This window comes from Apostichopus japonicus, chromosome 22 (genome assembly GCF_037975245.1).
Source record: "Apostichopus japonicus isolate 1M-3 chromosome 22, ASM3797524v1, whole genome shotgun sequence".
Classification (NCBI taxonomy): Eukaryota; Metazoa; Echinodermata; class Holothuroidea; order Aspidochirotida; family Stichopodidae; genus Apostichopus; species Apostichopus japonicus.
The window spans coordinates 1,850,001-1,867,205 of NC_092582.1; the positions used below are offsets into that span (position 1 = coordinate 1,850,001).

Consider the following 17,205-nt stretch of genomic DNA (forward strand, 5'->3'; position numbering starts at 1 on the left):
AACCAAACTATTAGCAAGATCCCTTATTTCAATTCGCATCATAAGAAACTCGTTATTGAAACATATATTTGATGAAGAAGCCAAATTCAGTATATTGGCTTCTTATTTGTCATCTTTATACTTTCCAAGGCGATATTTCAATATCTGGTTTAAATGAAACTTTAGAGGAACTCAAACGTTATAGAGTTTTCATCCCACTTTTTCTTCACTCTGTTCAACTTTCTTAATCGTTTTCTTGAATTTTCCAACTTCTAGAATGTGCTCTCTTTCACCAGTGAAGCACTATATGCGTATATTAGTTATTTCCCATGCTTTTCGTGTTCAAAATGTGTCCCAATGTGTTGCTGGAAAAATTGATAAAGTAATTCTGCACATTTTACTGGATATAAATGTAGGCTATTAACTTCAGCATATGCCTTTATAATACCAGTTAGACTCATTTAACCTTCACGACATTAATAAAATCGCTTGTCGTACCGGAAGTTGTCGAGTATATGGAATCCACGTCATCAATGACGTCACCAATATTATCAAATGACTGACGCCCTTCCCCCTCCTCTTAACGTTGTCCATACATCATGACAGCACAACTATACACTCTCAAAGAGAAGTTGAAATAAGAGACACAAACCATGACGTAGTTTAGAACGTCAGATGAAAACAAAAAACTCCATCACGTAAACAAACAAACAAACTTCCGCCAAATTACAAAGACAATAAGGGAATACGACAGATGAAATATAAGAGAAGATTAAAAAGTGACAAGCAAATGAAAGAAAGGGTGGCATTTCAAGGAATTAATCCATAATTATCTATTGCCTGAGTTCTATCCGAGGGCTATTTTAGGCCGTATTAATTCAGCCTCAACAATGATTTTGTGGTCTGAGAAGTGGAACCATAAGTTGATACGTTCTTATTACATCTTTCAATAGGATCATGATGTTGCAAAAACACTTGGCAAGATTTCTTCCGGGTTTCTCTCAAATATATAGTGGCCTCGAATTTGCTTTCCGGTGCAAAAGAATTAAGTCCATTGCAACTTTCGTAGAAAATTGGATTTGATTTGAGCAAATCAATTTTCTACGAAACTCCGATGTGCCTTCATTCAAACCAATTCTATCAACCGAAAATCACGGTTAATTTGATGATTTTTATTATTTCAAGCGTCTGTGTTTCATCTGAATACGTATCAGAGCATTTCTCTTGGCACCAAAGTTTGTGACGGGGGTAGCTTAGTACATATATAGTCTTCCATCAGCGTACAGTGTTGAAATGTTGTGTGTTACTATATATGTATATGTATCGTGGAATGTATGTTGATTTCACCTGCCACACATTTCGTCTTCAGTCAGTATAGGTGGCTATAAAGAATCATTTTTTGTACGAAGAGTTAAAACACATTAAATGTTGCTTTCTCCACCATCACCCAAACACAGTTTTAATGTTCCGTGTCTCACCACAACGTCCACAATATATCTATATATATACTACGGCTATGAATGGTTCAAGAACAAAGACTCAAATCTTTTCAAGTGCTTTTTATTTTAAATACTTGATGATATTAACGAAAAAAAAGGAAGAGAGAAAAGAATGCATTTTGTGTCAAGTACTTTATATGTTATAAACTAATACATTCAGTTGTTCAAGGGATAAGGACGCAAAATATAATGAATTCGTTGGCGTAATGTTCGATGATATTCGATACATGCAGGTGTAGTAAAAAATGTCTTAAGTGTTTGTTTTTTAGTTGTTATCAGACCTGTGTTATGGTTGTAGTTAAGTTGGTTTGTCGTTACTTGTGTTGTTATTGCTACACAATATTGTGTATGGTCTCTGATGTCATCAGAACTTTTCTTCTCTAAACGTTCTTACACTTGTTTTATCATCTTATTCTTGAATTCTACTTTATTTTTTTATTGTATTTTACTGTATTTTTAAGATTGGTGATAATGTAAGCTGAATTAAAGTGTAGCTTCATGAAAACTTACGTGTTCACGTGTGCACGTGTGCACATGTGCATGTGTGGGTGTACGTGTGTGTGTGTATGTAATGTGTATGTAATGTACGTATGTGTGTGTATAACCTTCCCTACTGTGTATATGGTTTCTTTATGATGATGATGGGAAACAAGGAAAAATCAGCTCATTTGCATGTACGTCGCTGCTCGCATTACTTAGATTATCGTTCATTAAGGTATATAATTAACGTTAGTATTTATAAATATTGAAAATTCATATCTCTACCATGCAAGCATGCTATCAAATACTGATGGAGAAAATACAACAAAAAGTTGATAGCAATATTTTGACACAATATCAATGGCGTGCAAAGTACACCCCCTCCCCACCCCACTCTCCATATCTTCATCGGTCATAAGTCGGGGTAAAACCTTCAAGCGTTGGAAGTTTTACAAACTTCTTCTCCGCGGGCCCACGAATGAGGCCTTTTATAACGGTTCAATCCCTGCTTAGCTTTTAATTTGCAACTCCTATACCTCGGGACTTTGATGACCTATTCATCTGACTGCCAAAAAACCCCTTCAATACGCTTGTTCATTTGTCTACTCTCACTTTAACTGTAACTGTTTCCAACTTTAAAAGCTACCGTCTGAACTGGTGCGTTTTGATCGGGGGAGGGGGTGTTGGGGGGGGGGGTTGGGGGCGGCAAGTCTATTGCTTATGAAATGTCTAACCAATGGATACAGATAAAGACAAACATGTTACATTCTAGGTCTGACACAATGCAGTTAATCTATATTTCAGTTTCCTTTCTATCGAGAGACGTTAGTATATGTCCCTCCCTGCGTCCTAAACATTTGACGTTATCAGGCCAAATATTGAAATGGAATTTGAATAATGTATACATTTCCATCAACTTTTGAAACTATTTTACTGACATGTGGCAGTGAATATGTTATTTTAAACACCATAAGTTAGCTATTAAGATGAACTTTTGCCTCAAAGTATCATTTTTGCCCCAGATATGCTACACTAGATCCAAGCTTGTCACTTACGACCAGACTTGAATTATTATTGAAACTGTTTCCCTTCGGGGTAGTGTTGTTACTGACAGACTTCGTTCTGTCCGTTTCGTGTGTTTCCAGTGGCTGACAACAATTGAGTAAAAATACACCCTCGGCCAAAGACACTAAAACCAAATGACTGTCGATTAGCATGGAAATATTCATACAAATAAAAGTCGGTCAAAAAACAAATCCTTTTATACTAACAAAAGAATAATAATTATTCTTTTGTTTCCGTTATCTTTCCTGGAATTTTCAATCTTTCACTGGCATTATTGTCAATTCTGTTTGTAGATAATAATTAGGTATAATAACTCGTCGGCCTACAATACCAGTTTTTGCCTTTGTGTCCATAAGGAATGGAAATTCGTTAGAACTTAATATACTTTCATTAATACGCATATCCTACTTTGACATCACAATTTGCTTGCTCCAAGTTTACAGTTTTTCTGGTGCACAATGTGGCAACTCTAACAATATAGGCCTACATACGTGGGAAACCGCATGTAATGTTTTACGTCACTTATGTCAGAATGTGACAGAATGTGAAGATTATGTCCCTACCCATTTATGACAGATACCAAAAATTAATGAAACATCGATATAAGTCAGATGGATATTGTTGACAGTTTTCCGTCGGAGACCTGCTGGAATCGAGATATTAGGCCTCTCTGAATGTCATGTATTTACATACACATGATTTTTGTAGAAGTTTATCAGTTTGTTAACAATTTTATCTTGTTCATATAATATATTTATTGAAATTTTACACGTACTTGAAAAATGATTAAAGTAGTAGTTATCATACGAGAATTAAGCCCAATAAATGTTAATTTAGCTGCATGACAGAGATGCTATGGTGAAAAACTCACCCCTACCCCACCCCTACCCCAACAGTTAAGCGATAGCAATGCATAACTTGTTCTGTACGTATGCCACACTATACGAGTGAAAATCGGTCTTGTCGTAGAGTGGCCTCAATTTAAATTAGCCCTAAACCTTTGTATCTATTTGATCAAATTGCAGTTAAATTTGCAGATTTCAATGTCAGCAGAAAGTGGAACATCCTTTCTCAAAAGATTGAGCCTCTCTTCAAAAATTTCAAATTGTGTGTTTTCACTTGAAGTGTATATGACAGAGAATAAACCACCAACAGCGAACCGTGGTTATATAGTAGTATAAAGAGTAGGCTGGTTCAAACTCCTACTTTTAATATAAACGATGATATATGCATGGCAATTGTGACAATTCTATCAGTAAATTGATGCACTTTAAATGAAGATATAGTTATAACAGCGATAAAACGAATCAATTTTATATATATATATATATATATATATATATATATATATATATATATATATATATATATATATATATATATATATATATATATATATATAAAATAACACCACAACCGTATAGTCTCAATTAAGGACAAACCATAAATTACATTATCATATGAACAGCTTTTACAAAGTGAAAATAAGTTATTATGTCACTTTGTTTACTCTGGCTGGTTGATAGAAAGAAATACATTGGAAGGGAGACTGACTTTAAGCACAATATTAATTTGGATAAGTTGTCTGACCGTTAAAAGCACTATTATCAGTGTGGGTTGTATTTCTATTTACTACTTCCAACCTTTGAGAGATGTCCATTATAAAGCATCCGGGACTCATCTATTAGAGTGACTGGACTACTTAGTCTAACAGACAGACCATTAGGTCAGTACCCCGGATGAAACACTATACTCAATAAGAAGGCATAACCCTTTTATACATCCTACCCAATTGCAACATATTGTGCAATGCATTATAATTTTGTCCAGGACAAATGGTTTCTTCCGTGGATTCTCTGTTGTTTTATATGAAGGTTAAAAGAACATGTTTCGGTTGAAAAACATGATAGACTAACATTAAGGCCTGTACTGACAAGCCGACGTCAAGATAGCCTTAAAGGAGCATTTCAGACATAAAACATATATGTTAAAGCTGAATATCTTAACAACCATAATAACTATTGATTGATTACTAACACGAATTCATTTATTGTGTTTGATTCTTTCTTGGACTATGAGGTACTTTACCAAGAATATAAATTTGCCTAAAATCATTCATGAATACTGAAAGATACGTCAGGTTCAGTTTCCATGCATCTTGGCACGGATGTAATTACTTTTGGCTTTGAAAACTATCCCTAAACAAACCAGTAATGACATTTAATGATATCATCACAACGACATTTTATACAACTATATAGAGTGTATACAAATTTAGAAACTGATGTATATGGTTTTACATCTAGAAACGGCTGGACTTGTAAAACTATCACTCCCAAAACCAAACCGTATCACTGATCAAACGTTATATACCCAAATATTATCGTAAACAGCCCTGAATTTAACTGACTGTCAATCATAACTAACTTTGGGTACAACTTTTTGGCTACTCTGAGTACTTAGCTATAATCATTGCCTGCTTAAGGTAATACACAATATATTTTGCGTAGAATATATTTCATGTAATATTTTATGTATTCAATTGAGTTCCATGTGATACTTCATGCCTAATAACATTCATTGTAAAATGACTACTGGCTTCTTCTTTTTTTAATTTTTTTTTTACACTTTGCGCCAAGTTCGTAAATATGGATATATAAGGTACTTTAAATTTCACACGAATAGCAGATGTCTCTCTATAAACGTACATCGATATCATCTCACCATTCAAGTCTACCTATACTTGAAGTGTCATGCAGGGAAATAAAGACGACACAGACGTTCTTCACCTCAAATATCCGACAGAGAGCTTAGGTAACCATTGCTGCGTGTAAGTGTTGACTGCCGCACCTGCCCAGTTTCACTATAGTTTAATTTGCCCACTGGTATATATTGCTGTGTTGGGGCAAATTTATATAACTATATGCAGATTAGACCAAAGCAACTGGGAAATGGTTAGAAGGAGTCTAAACCAATTATTTCATAGTATAAAACTACTCAAGAGTTAACTATAGTTAAACCATAAAGAAAGTGGATTTCAAGTTTGATGTCAGATGAGACACGTTAATGTGACAGATGGAAATTAAAGCGACATATAATGAGTTCTGAGTGAGAAATGAAAGTGTTATACCATATCATATACTTTCGTGATCTTTTAGAAACAAATTTAATGTTTATTCATTTCCTCACGTGATGCTGAGTTGGAATTTTCATGATTTCAACAAGTTCCATAATCTCTCATAAAAATTCATTGTACATTAATACGACCCTTCTTTAATTTATTGCTTTGAGGTGGTTTTCTTCAAACTTCCGAAATTATTAAGACAGTCACGTGGTTTGCATATAGTATTTGACTTAATAAAAGTGTGGGACACAATCAAATCATTCAGTATACAATTCACTAATTATTTCACAACTTTACAGCATATTATTATTTCCTCGAAATGACACAGTTTCTGTAATTTTGACTCTTTTCCCGGTTCTTACGTGCCTAAATAACGTGAAAAGCCTTGTTCTTCTTTTGCTATTAAATAGAATTGTTTTAGTCAACTTTACCTTTATCCTGACACAAAACTACCTTCTTTAACAGTATAGAACAGTGTTTATCTGTTTTATCCATTTTTTTCAGTGGGCTTGCAGATCCTTCCACAGCAAGTACCATAATTGTAACCAAATCAAGCAATCACCCACATTGGTTTGCACTAGTACTAGCCCTCATTAGTTTGTACTCATACTCGCCCTTATGGATTTGTACCAGCCCTCATTGGTTTGTACATGTATTCGCCATCATTAGTTTGTACTCTCCCTCATTGGTTTGTACCAGTATTAACCTTCATTGATTTGTACTCTCCTCCCTCGTTAGTTTGTACCAGTACCCACCCTCTTTCATTTGTACTCGCCCTCAGTAGTTTGCACTCGTACACACGGTATTTCTGAACTCTAGGTGAGTACATATATTCGCGCCGATAGAAACTTGTACTCGTTCTCTTACGAAGAGGAATTTTGTTTGTACAGCAATAAAATAGCCATACATTCTCCAATCACCAACCACCCCAACCACAATGCAGCACCCCACTCATATCATAAAGAACAACTTTTAAACAGCAGAGTCATATTATAGACATATATATATAATTAAACAACAATTGATCGATACTGAATTAATAAGAGAGAGGTCCTCCATTGAAGATTGAGGAGCCCAACTTTTCCACAAAGGTATCTATCTTACCAATGATAATAATTAAGCCTTCTCTTCTAATCAGGAATCTATTTAATTTAAAAACAAAATCATGGCAAATACATCAACGGAAACGGAGAGAATACATAAATGAGAAAAAAGATAGATTAAAAAATCAAATAACTGAAGCTAATTACACAAAATGAACAATCCATTCCATTGGAACAAAGAAATAATGACAATTACCATTGTTCATTCTGTAAACCTAAAATATCTCAAGCACTGGTATGGTTGACTTGTGGCTGTCACATTGTTACAAATGCGCTTATCCTATTTCCTTCTGTTTTATTATCCACAATCAATAAATTAAGAGGAAGGGATATTTAATTCTTCATAAAATAAAACTTTAAGTAATTGACTAGAGAAAAGACTTATGAAAAATGTATTATCCAAACCTGAAAGAAATGGATTGAAAATGTCTATCCATTCAATCGAATGGATCTCGAGTGGCATCTTGCTCGTACGCCATATGTTAATACACTGAAATTAAGGTAAGCGACAGGATGAAGGAGGTGGAGTGGGGGGTTGGTCGAAGGAAGTGAGATGTTGGTAGTTTGATAATAAAAATAAATTGACTTTTAATAGTCAACTTTCGGCCTTTTCCGAAATAATGTCAAATAATTTGTCACCGCATTTAGTATAATATTTTCTCAAATTTAAACCCTTTCCATCTGTTTTGATGAAATGGTTCGTTTAAGAACAAAAATTCCACTTGTGGGAAAAAAATAAATTAAGCATTATCCATTACAATGATTTTCATTAAAAAAAAATGAAATTTCTTCTTACCTTGTATCCTTACCAATTTTGTTTTCGAGTTGTGGCTGCCTACTGTATACCAAAAATCGCTTGAAAGAGTTCCACTCTTTGAACCCCCCAGAAACCCACAAAACACAGCAATGGAAACAACCTCTCTGATACACACACAAAGTAGAAATCGTCTTAATCTTCAACAACTACACCCTGACATTGACATGAAAAGAAACAGATTAGTTTTTGTTTTTTTCCCGAAACTGAAAAGCAGGCCAGAAAATCTCTCTCCTTTGCTTTTTTTAATTTAAGTTAACCATGGTATCCACTGTGAAGCAAGAAATGGCGCATTAGACTTAATACGGACACGCATTCAATATGGTCACTGTAGTGAAGTATACGAATATATGGCGAACGAGAAAAAAGGTCTGTCTCTTTATACTAGCAAGGCGACTGCCAGTAAAACGAGTCAGATCATTTGGAAGTTTGAAAACGAAAAACACGTAACTGCACCGTTAGCTGTTTGTATAACGAAACTTGTGAAGAAGTTAGCAAGCTTGTTCAACCTTGTATTGTTTTTTTGTTTTTTCTTCTCGCGTCATGGAATATATCGCCCACATATCAACTTTACATTTCAATCTTACAGTTCGGCAAACATAATATTTTTAATGTTATGTAAGAATTTTAATGGATAAGGATGTAGGTTGAGAGACGTCACCACAAGCCAGAAGTGTACGGCAGGCGGATAAGGGGGTCGAACAGCGGACCAGTGTATGACGTCACGATAGAGTGGTTATAAATCACTCGGCGTAATGAACTATTCTTGCAGAGAAATTTAAGATAATAATGAATGGAAGGGGGAGAAATCGGAGCTAGCGAACAAAGTTTTCATTTTCTCTTATTGGATAAGCTTCCGCATTATGACACATAGTTTAAAGTTTTATTAGAAAAACTACGTCTTGTGACAAAATAGAACGATTAAGTTCGATTTGGCGAGGGAGGGGGGGGGGGCTGTACACTAAAGACGTCCTGCTTTCGTATTAATATTAATTGATTTATTTCTTCCTTTCAGCGATCGATTGAGTGACATTTATTTTTGTTAAAACGCTCTATGTCATGTCAATTATTATAAGAATCAAAAACTGCTTTTAGTGGTTTTAAATTTGATTTTCCAACCTACCCCTCCACTCGCCCTACCCAACCAAACCTGCCATCCATATCACTGCCCTTAATTACAAGCAACTTGGAGTTCAAATTGGGTTTTTTTTATTTAGTTTTTTGGTTGTTTAGTTTCATTTAACATCTGCAATTCTGTTAGAGACGTAGCGGAAAATGGTTTTGTAATGTTGCATGGAAGGGTTGTATTTGTTTAAGTTGTTAAGTTCGACGCGATTACTCACAACAAAGAAATATATTTCAACAAAAACTCGTCATGTTAAAGTATCCTGGTATAATATATATATATATATATATATATATATATATATATATATATATATATATATATATATAAATATATATATATATAAATATATATATGTGTATATATATATATATATGTATATATATATATATATATATATATATATATATATATATATATATATATATATATATATATATATATATATATATATATATATATATATATAACATTACCTATCTATATTACAATTAGAAGGATGATTTCTTTAACGGTTCGGCCAGCTACACGGTCAACGTAATATTTTGACCTCACAACATCATCACCCACAGAGATCTCAACACGTAAAATTTTTTACAAAAAGGTGAAAAATTTACGAAAATGAAAGTGTATTGGTACGTTCGGTAATTCGGTTACTACCTACTGAACAGCAAAGCTGTGATATCACACGTCGATTAAAGTATTTTACGAACCTCTAAAATCATCCAATTAGGATTTTTCTTCTTAAAGGTAGGTCCTTCGGGATATCGAATATCTTAACTGCCCTGCACTGTTACACCTTTTTGCAGAACATAAACCAACCGCAGGTGTGAAATATTTTAAACATTGCAACAGGAAAGCATGGAATATTGATATATAAAACAAAGAAAATCTTTTCTGCCTTCCAAATTTATCAGATGCATGTTTACATCTGGATCATGTCACGAGTTAAAAGAATTGTAAATCAAAAACACAGTCAAGACAGTGTAGATAAAAGTTATCGTCTTTTTCAAATGTTATAGTTGGCGCAGACCAAACTAAAACAAGGGTCAACAGTTATCGTAAGTTTCATCTTGCTTTGTTTCTCGACAGTGGGTGGGTGCGAGTGGCTAGGTAGCTGCTTTAGGCTGCTTAAATATATCTCCTTTGTCATATTAGCTTCTTTTATCAATGAATTTATCTTGCGATCACGCTGTGGTTACAAATGCGCATGTCTACCAGTTTTTTAATCTTATCAGCTACATTTTTTATCATATTTAGAAATATCGAAATTTAATATGACTCAGAGAGTAAGTAAAAAACAAAAATATCGGTCGAACTCCCACCTTGAAGGCTTGTCATGTTGCTGGGGGGATTACATTTATTAAATAATTTGTATAAGTACATTGTTTAATATTTGATAACACCGCCAGCATCCTGCGTGGGATAAGAAGAGCAATATACGACATGCAAAAGCGGTTCTAAATGTTTCGCGTTGAACGTTGAGAGCCACAGGACCCCTCCGCTCCCTTCCCCAACCTGGTGAGATGTCAAACCCCTTTCTGTACTTTAACTACTCTGTCTGCAGTTTGTAGTTTGTGCACAATTTTCGAACCTCTTCATTACTTAAGGGGTGTGAAGACTCGCGCAAAAAGAAACGTCTAATGCCGGTTATCTGACCTAGTTTCGAATGAGGTGTAACAGAAGTGTTAAACACCACAATCGATCCCAGAAAATACGCACACAGCTTGCTACCGTCTGTAATTAGACACTAGTGTACAGTCAGTACATACAGCTGCGGTCAATACCCACAGCACAGTGTACAAACGATACAGCGATGGACATCTCAGGTCCAGCTAAAGATAACAAGGAATCACGTTTCATTACTGTCTGCATTTTGTAGCGACAAGCAGAAAACTTCACTTGCAAAGCAACGGAAAGTTAACTTTTTTACAGAGCGCGGCACGCGGTTTGGGTCGAGTCTTCAATGCCTTTTATCAATATTCCATACCCTCCTTTACATCAAGCACTGTCCATGATTTAGTATATACATTACGTGCAGTTTGCAGTTTTACGTTCATGCTCAAATGATGCAGTGCGCTGCCAATACCGCTTCCCTGCAGCTATCTCTCTCTATCTAGCTATCTCTGTCTGGTACGACCCTTTATTTTGAATACACCTTCGTTTCAATGCAGTCAGCATTATGCATGGTCTATGCTTTCCTAACCCGACGGCTCCAGTGATGCGTAGGATTATTACCTCCATGCATTGACCGTCTCCAAGTCTCACTATTCCGAGATATTTCTAGTATAGATGGCCTTCAAAAACCCAAATTTCAATCAGAGGTAATCAACGCATTAGTCTGCACTTCTTAACCTATCTATTACGAGATTTGGTGGACATTATAACCTTAATGTTCATTCCATGTGCACAACATTAATAATAGACAAACGAACTACACGTTCCTATCATAACCAGGCAATTTACCGCTAGTAGTACGTTAGGATGTCATAGTACATAATTATATCTGATTGACGGTATGAAGAAGGAAAATATTGATAAAACTATTAATGTATTAATGACTAATATGTGATTAATGCTTTAAACAATATTCCACAAAGAAGGAAGCTCGGTCTTTAATTGTTTCTTTCTGCTCTATCCTTCTTTATCTACCAATTCAATTCAATGATTTTTATATCCAATAGGCTAAACTGCAAGTCAGTTACAAGATGTCGATTTGATATGCAATAATGTAAAACCATGCATGTAGGCCTATATACTGGTAAGAATAACCAGGTATTAATATTTATGCCCTGTAGTCGTCCGAGAATAGGTTTCCAAAATTATGGAAAACTTATGGAATCTATTTGCAAGTTAATTACATTTTGGACAATGTGAAGATTTGATATTTGAATTGAATTTGAATTTGTCCACAATCGGAAATTCGGCTTACACAGGTCGTAAACAAAAGAAAAAAAAATAGCAATAGAAACACATATCTTTTCACTTGTGAATTAAATATATGAATAGAGTAAGGCACAAATGCCAGGCAAAATAAAAAATCAATAAACAAAATCTATAGAAAGACCTTAAAACAAATATTCTTTATTATTTTGATAGGCACCCGAGACCGTTTACAACACTTTGATCCATACATTGCATGGTTTCACAGGTACTGACTTGGCATGGAAGTAACACACGAATAGCATAGCTCGAATCAAAGCACAACCGATTTTCAAGATCAACGACTAAAAATAAAACTTTCTATCAAAACGTTATACTTTTCAAATAGTAACAATTCGATAGAGCCAGTGATATATAATAACACATACACAATAATTTCGATATGAATCCTTGAAAAAACGAAGGAAATCAGTAGCGGGCGGGAATGGGAGGGGAGGGGGTTGGGGAGAATCAAGGGCGGCGGAACCGGGGGGCACAGGGGTCACGTGCCCCCCCCCCACTTTTCCTCAGGTTAAAAATGTGCCCTTTTTCTACATAAAAATTGAGGTGTCTCAAGTTGGCAATTAGAGGCCAGGGAACCAGAATGAACACTCGGGAAGGGCCGTTTCCGGCCATCTGAGGGGTTTGTAAAACCAAAAATTTTCTTGTACGCTCCGCGCCAACCGATGGTGGCGCTCCGCGCAGATAGTCGTGCATACAACTTTGCAAATCCTGGCTACGCCCCTGACTTTTAATGAATTTTTGTGGGTCAAACTCAAAGCTATTTCGAATGGAAAAAATGGTTAAGATATTAACAAGAAATAATCTCTAATTCGGAAGATTCCTACACTAGCAACTAGCATGATTTCACCTCATTTTGTCTCAAAAGAAAACTTGTTCCTTGTTTCCCAATTTGCACATTGGATAGTGCAGTGCTATATGCATATTTTCCTTGAGGGGGGGGGGGCGTTGATGGAGTGATGTGTATACGCAAATAAGATAATACAATAAGAGTTATAAAGGGTACTAAATATAAGGCTGTATCAGTCCAATCGAATTTCTGCAAAGTGCCCTTTGATGTCGGTGCCCCCCAGATTAAAAGTGCTTCCGCCGCCCTTGGGGAGAATCGTCCTTTTAAATATATAATCGTGTCCGCCAAGCGACAATCCACGCAAGTGACTAGGTTTTCTATAATAGACCTTCTCTATCATGCGCAACACATATATCGCGTATACGCGTGTTAGTCTACTTACTCTCTTCTTTAACAAAATAGGCCTATTTCACGATAAAGCCATAATTGTATAGCTACCGCACCAAAACACACTCCCCCTAAGCACTAGTTAACCCCTACCTATCTCCTTCAAAACTTAAGTACTAGTTCGTACGTGACATTGAAGTAAACCAAACCAAATGTTTTCACAAGTAATAGCGGATTTACTAACATGTAATGGTTTCTCTATAATGTAGCCTCAAGCGACCACTTAATATAACACTTGCATGTATCTACATTAACAGCCTCTGTCTAGATATCAATTATTTCAACCATGCATAGTAGTAGTGCGTCTTTGTCATATCAACATTGTATATGAATGACAACAGTGCTGTGACAAAGACTATATAACATACCTTTATTGTACATGCTATTACGATGTTTTCAATATCTCACGATGCATTCCGTAATGAATGATATGATGTTTCAGGTCGATTTCATCTTGACCTTTGACATTAATAATGGGAATTGATTTTGTTTAGTCTCATTCCGTAGTATATAATTCATACATTTAAGATATATGTAGCGGATATTGGTACGTGTATACTGACCAATTACAACAGAGAATTCGTTGAATGTTACACGATCTGCATAGTAAACTAAAACAATGGAAATAACTCGAAACAGCATTAAACCTTAAACGAATAAACAGAATATTAATTACATAAATCAGGCGTCCAATGAAAATATCGAAGTTTTACTGAATGACCGCAATGTCTATTATTCCATTCATCATTCTCCTTCCAATAAAAACATATTATTTTAACGTTTTGTATTTTTGTGGGATTCTGTCTAATCAACAGCTACTCTTATACAAACTCGTTAAAACAATAATCATAATCATAATAATCATAATCATAATAATCATAATAATAATAATAATGAGTGAACAAGGTTCTGTTCGTATGCTAAACAAAAAGGTCTTATAACTTAAATATTCGCTCGTTAATAAAGTTGATCTGTTTGTGAATAGACTTTCGTTCTATTAACCTACAATGTAAGTAATGTAACGCACATGCTATGGCAGGTTAACGCTTAACAGAATTTATAATTGAGCCTCATTCGATCACAACAGAGCACGTTAATACATCGAGGTGTGTGAAAGCTCCATAGTCACGTTGTTATAGCTGTTTATATATACAACTCAAGCATAGCTCTAAAAATATCCCAATAGTTCGTCTTTCTAACTTTGGTTGTGATCTTTTTCTGACGAATAACAGCAACTATATTTTTCAAATTATATGCTAAATTTGATAGATTTTACAGCTGGTTGCCCTTCTCATTCGAGCGCGCAAAACTATAGGTGTCCAAAATATGATACAAAATCTCACACAATTTGAAGCAGATTTCAACAAATATCCCTATGACGTCACGAACATTTAGCATATTATCTTTGAGAAAACGATCTCTACATCAATTAAGAAGAAAAAACTCATCAACCGTGACAACCTTTGTGTTAAAATCAGGCTGCATTTGCCAGATACAATATTTACCATAACGTCATAATTAAAAAAGTTTATGTATTATGGCAATCAACATGCATGTACAACCGTGGATTTGTATACACAAAAAGGACGCAGAGATTTGATTTTTTATTGTAAAGATCTTTCTGACAGTTCACTTTTAACTCTGAAAGATAAGTTATAATTTTATATTCAATAATAACTACGACTTCAGTGTCAAACACACATAGACCGCACATAATTAATATTTTATCAGATCAATGACAATGAAAGAAATTATCTCAATTATCTCATAAAAAAACATATTTTTACTTATATCTTGATAATCTTTCTATCCAATTTGTGAATGTTTCATGATATATATTTCTTACCTGAAGTGAGACCCACACAGTCAGATGGATCAACCTCATACATAGACGTACATATATATATATATGTATGTATATATATATATATATATATATATATATATATATATATATATATAAATATATATAAATATATATATATATATATTTATATATATATATAAATACAAGTGATCAACTCCATACATAGACATACATATATGTATATGTATATATATATATATATATATATATTATTTATATGTTTATTTATATATAATATATGTATATATATATAACTATAAATATATATATATATATATATATATATATAACCATACATCCAATATGCATAAGAAAATCCTTTAAAACGTTCGTGTGATTAAAAAGACTCCCATCTAACTGAGTGGTTTTAACGAAAGCTATATTTTACTGTATTAAAAATATATATATATATATATATTTATATATATATATATGTAATATATGTATATATTTAACTATAAATATATGTATATATTTAACTATAAATATATATATATAGGCTATATTGATATATACATATATATATATATATTGATATATACATATATATATATATATATGTATATAAAACATACATCCAATATGCATAAGAAAATCCTTTAAAACGTTCGTGTGATTAAAAAGACTCCCATCTAACTGAGTGGTTTTAACGAAAGCTGTATTTTACTGTATTAAAAAATGGAAAATGATAGCTTTACAAGCACCGCATTTCTTTTAATGAATACGACTTACTTTGCATAAATGAAGCTTAAAAAATGTTGAATAAAAGAAGACATCTCTTCTTCTTCATCACTTGTCTCCGTTTCTCAATTTCTCTTGAAATACCTGTTAAATCTTATTTTCAGAGTACTTTAAATTGTCTGTCTTAATATAAAATATCATACATTGTAAATCTAGTGGTTTTATGTAACATTTTTTCATATCAGTCATATATGTATAGAATATGATATTAGAAAGGAATCTTTGCACGCTCGCGCGCAAAACACGCCTGAAGGAATAATTTCATACAGACCGTTTACAAGCATTGATTTCATGTTTTCAATCTGTTTAATAGACTTAAGTTGGATTTTTTTACAAAAAAAACTGCCCGAGAGAAAATTATCAATCTTTAAGTAATAAAAGAATGGAAGAATGTATCAAATCAAAATGCTTTGAAAGGTAAAAGAACTACACAGGAATGGTGATTGTCTATATTTGGAAACGATTAGAATGTAAAATGATGAGAGACAAATACAAAACTAATAGTTCATTCAGAGATATCTATCGTGTTATCTCATCTCGTTAAATGGTTCATTAACACAGACTCATTAACCGGCGTCGCTGGAGCGACTCATTTAACGTATAGCCCGCATATGTAATAGTGTATATTAATGAAACAAAGTATTTTAGAATAATATATTGGATAAGTACCGGAACAGTGGTTAGAAACCACAATATTTTACTTAAAATAAATTACTAACACTTACAGCCTATGGCTCTAAAACGCCTTCATACTATATTGAAGGTATCTGGCCTAGCTTATTTTTACATATCAGAATAGGGCTGCATGATGCTACTGCATGTCGTGAATAGATAATATTTATCACCAGATGAGTTACATCTCTCCGTGGAAGAGGAAACGCATCACTTTTGTAACCTTTGAGGATATTTGAGTATTGAACTGAAGAAAGCTAATAATTTATGATAAAAGTGCTTTCGATTAGAAACTATACCCCGACCAATCCAAGCAACACACCACCCCAGTCCACATGTCGACATGACAAAGCGCACACCAAAGGGTGCTTGAAATAAAGTAAGAAAAATGACAAATATTGTGAATAATACCTCCAAGAATGAAATTATCAAGACCAGCTGATTCTGCATCCCACTGATGACACCATGCCCCTCAGGTTATCTTGTTTTCATTCAATGCAGTTGTTTGTATTATCGATTCTTTCAAACGTAATCACAAACATCAGGCTAGTAATT

General features: G+C 34.0%; 1 long non-coding RNA gene across 1 annotated transcript in view; it reads right to left on the minus strand.

The window, feature by feature from the left end:
• Positions 1–8,595, minus strand: part of LOC139963892 (uncharacterized) — a 20,642-nt gene extending 12,047 nt beyond the window's left edge. The window contains exon 1 of the long non-coding RNA XR_011791789.1: positions 8,047–8,595. This is a non-coding gene — a long non-coding RNA (uncharacterized lncRNA). The remainder of the gene's footprint in view (positions 1–8,046) is intronic.
• Between the last annotated feature and the right edge of the window lie 8,610 nt (positions 8,596–17,205).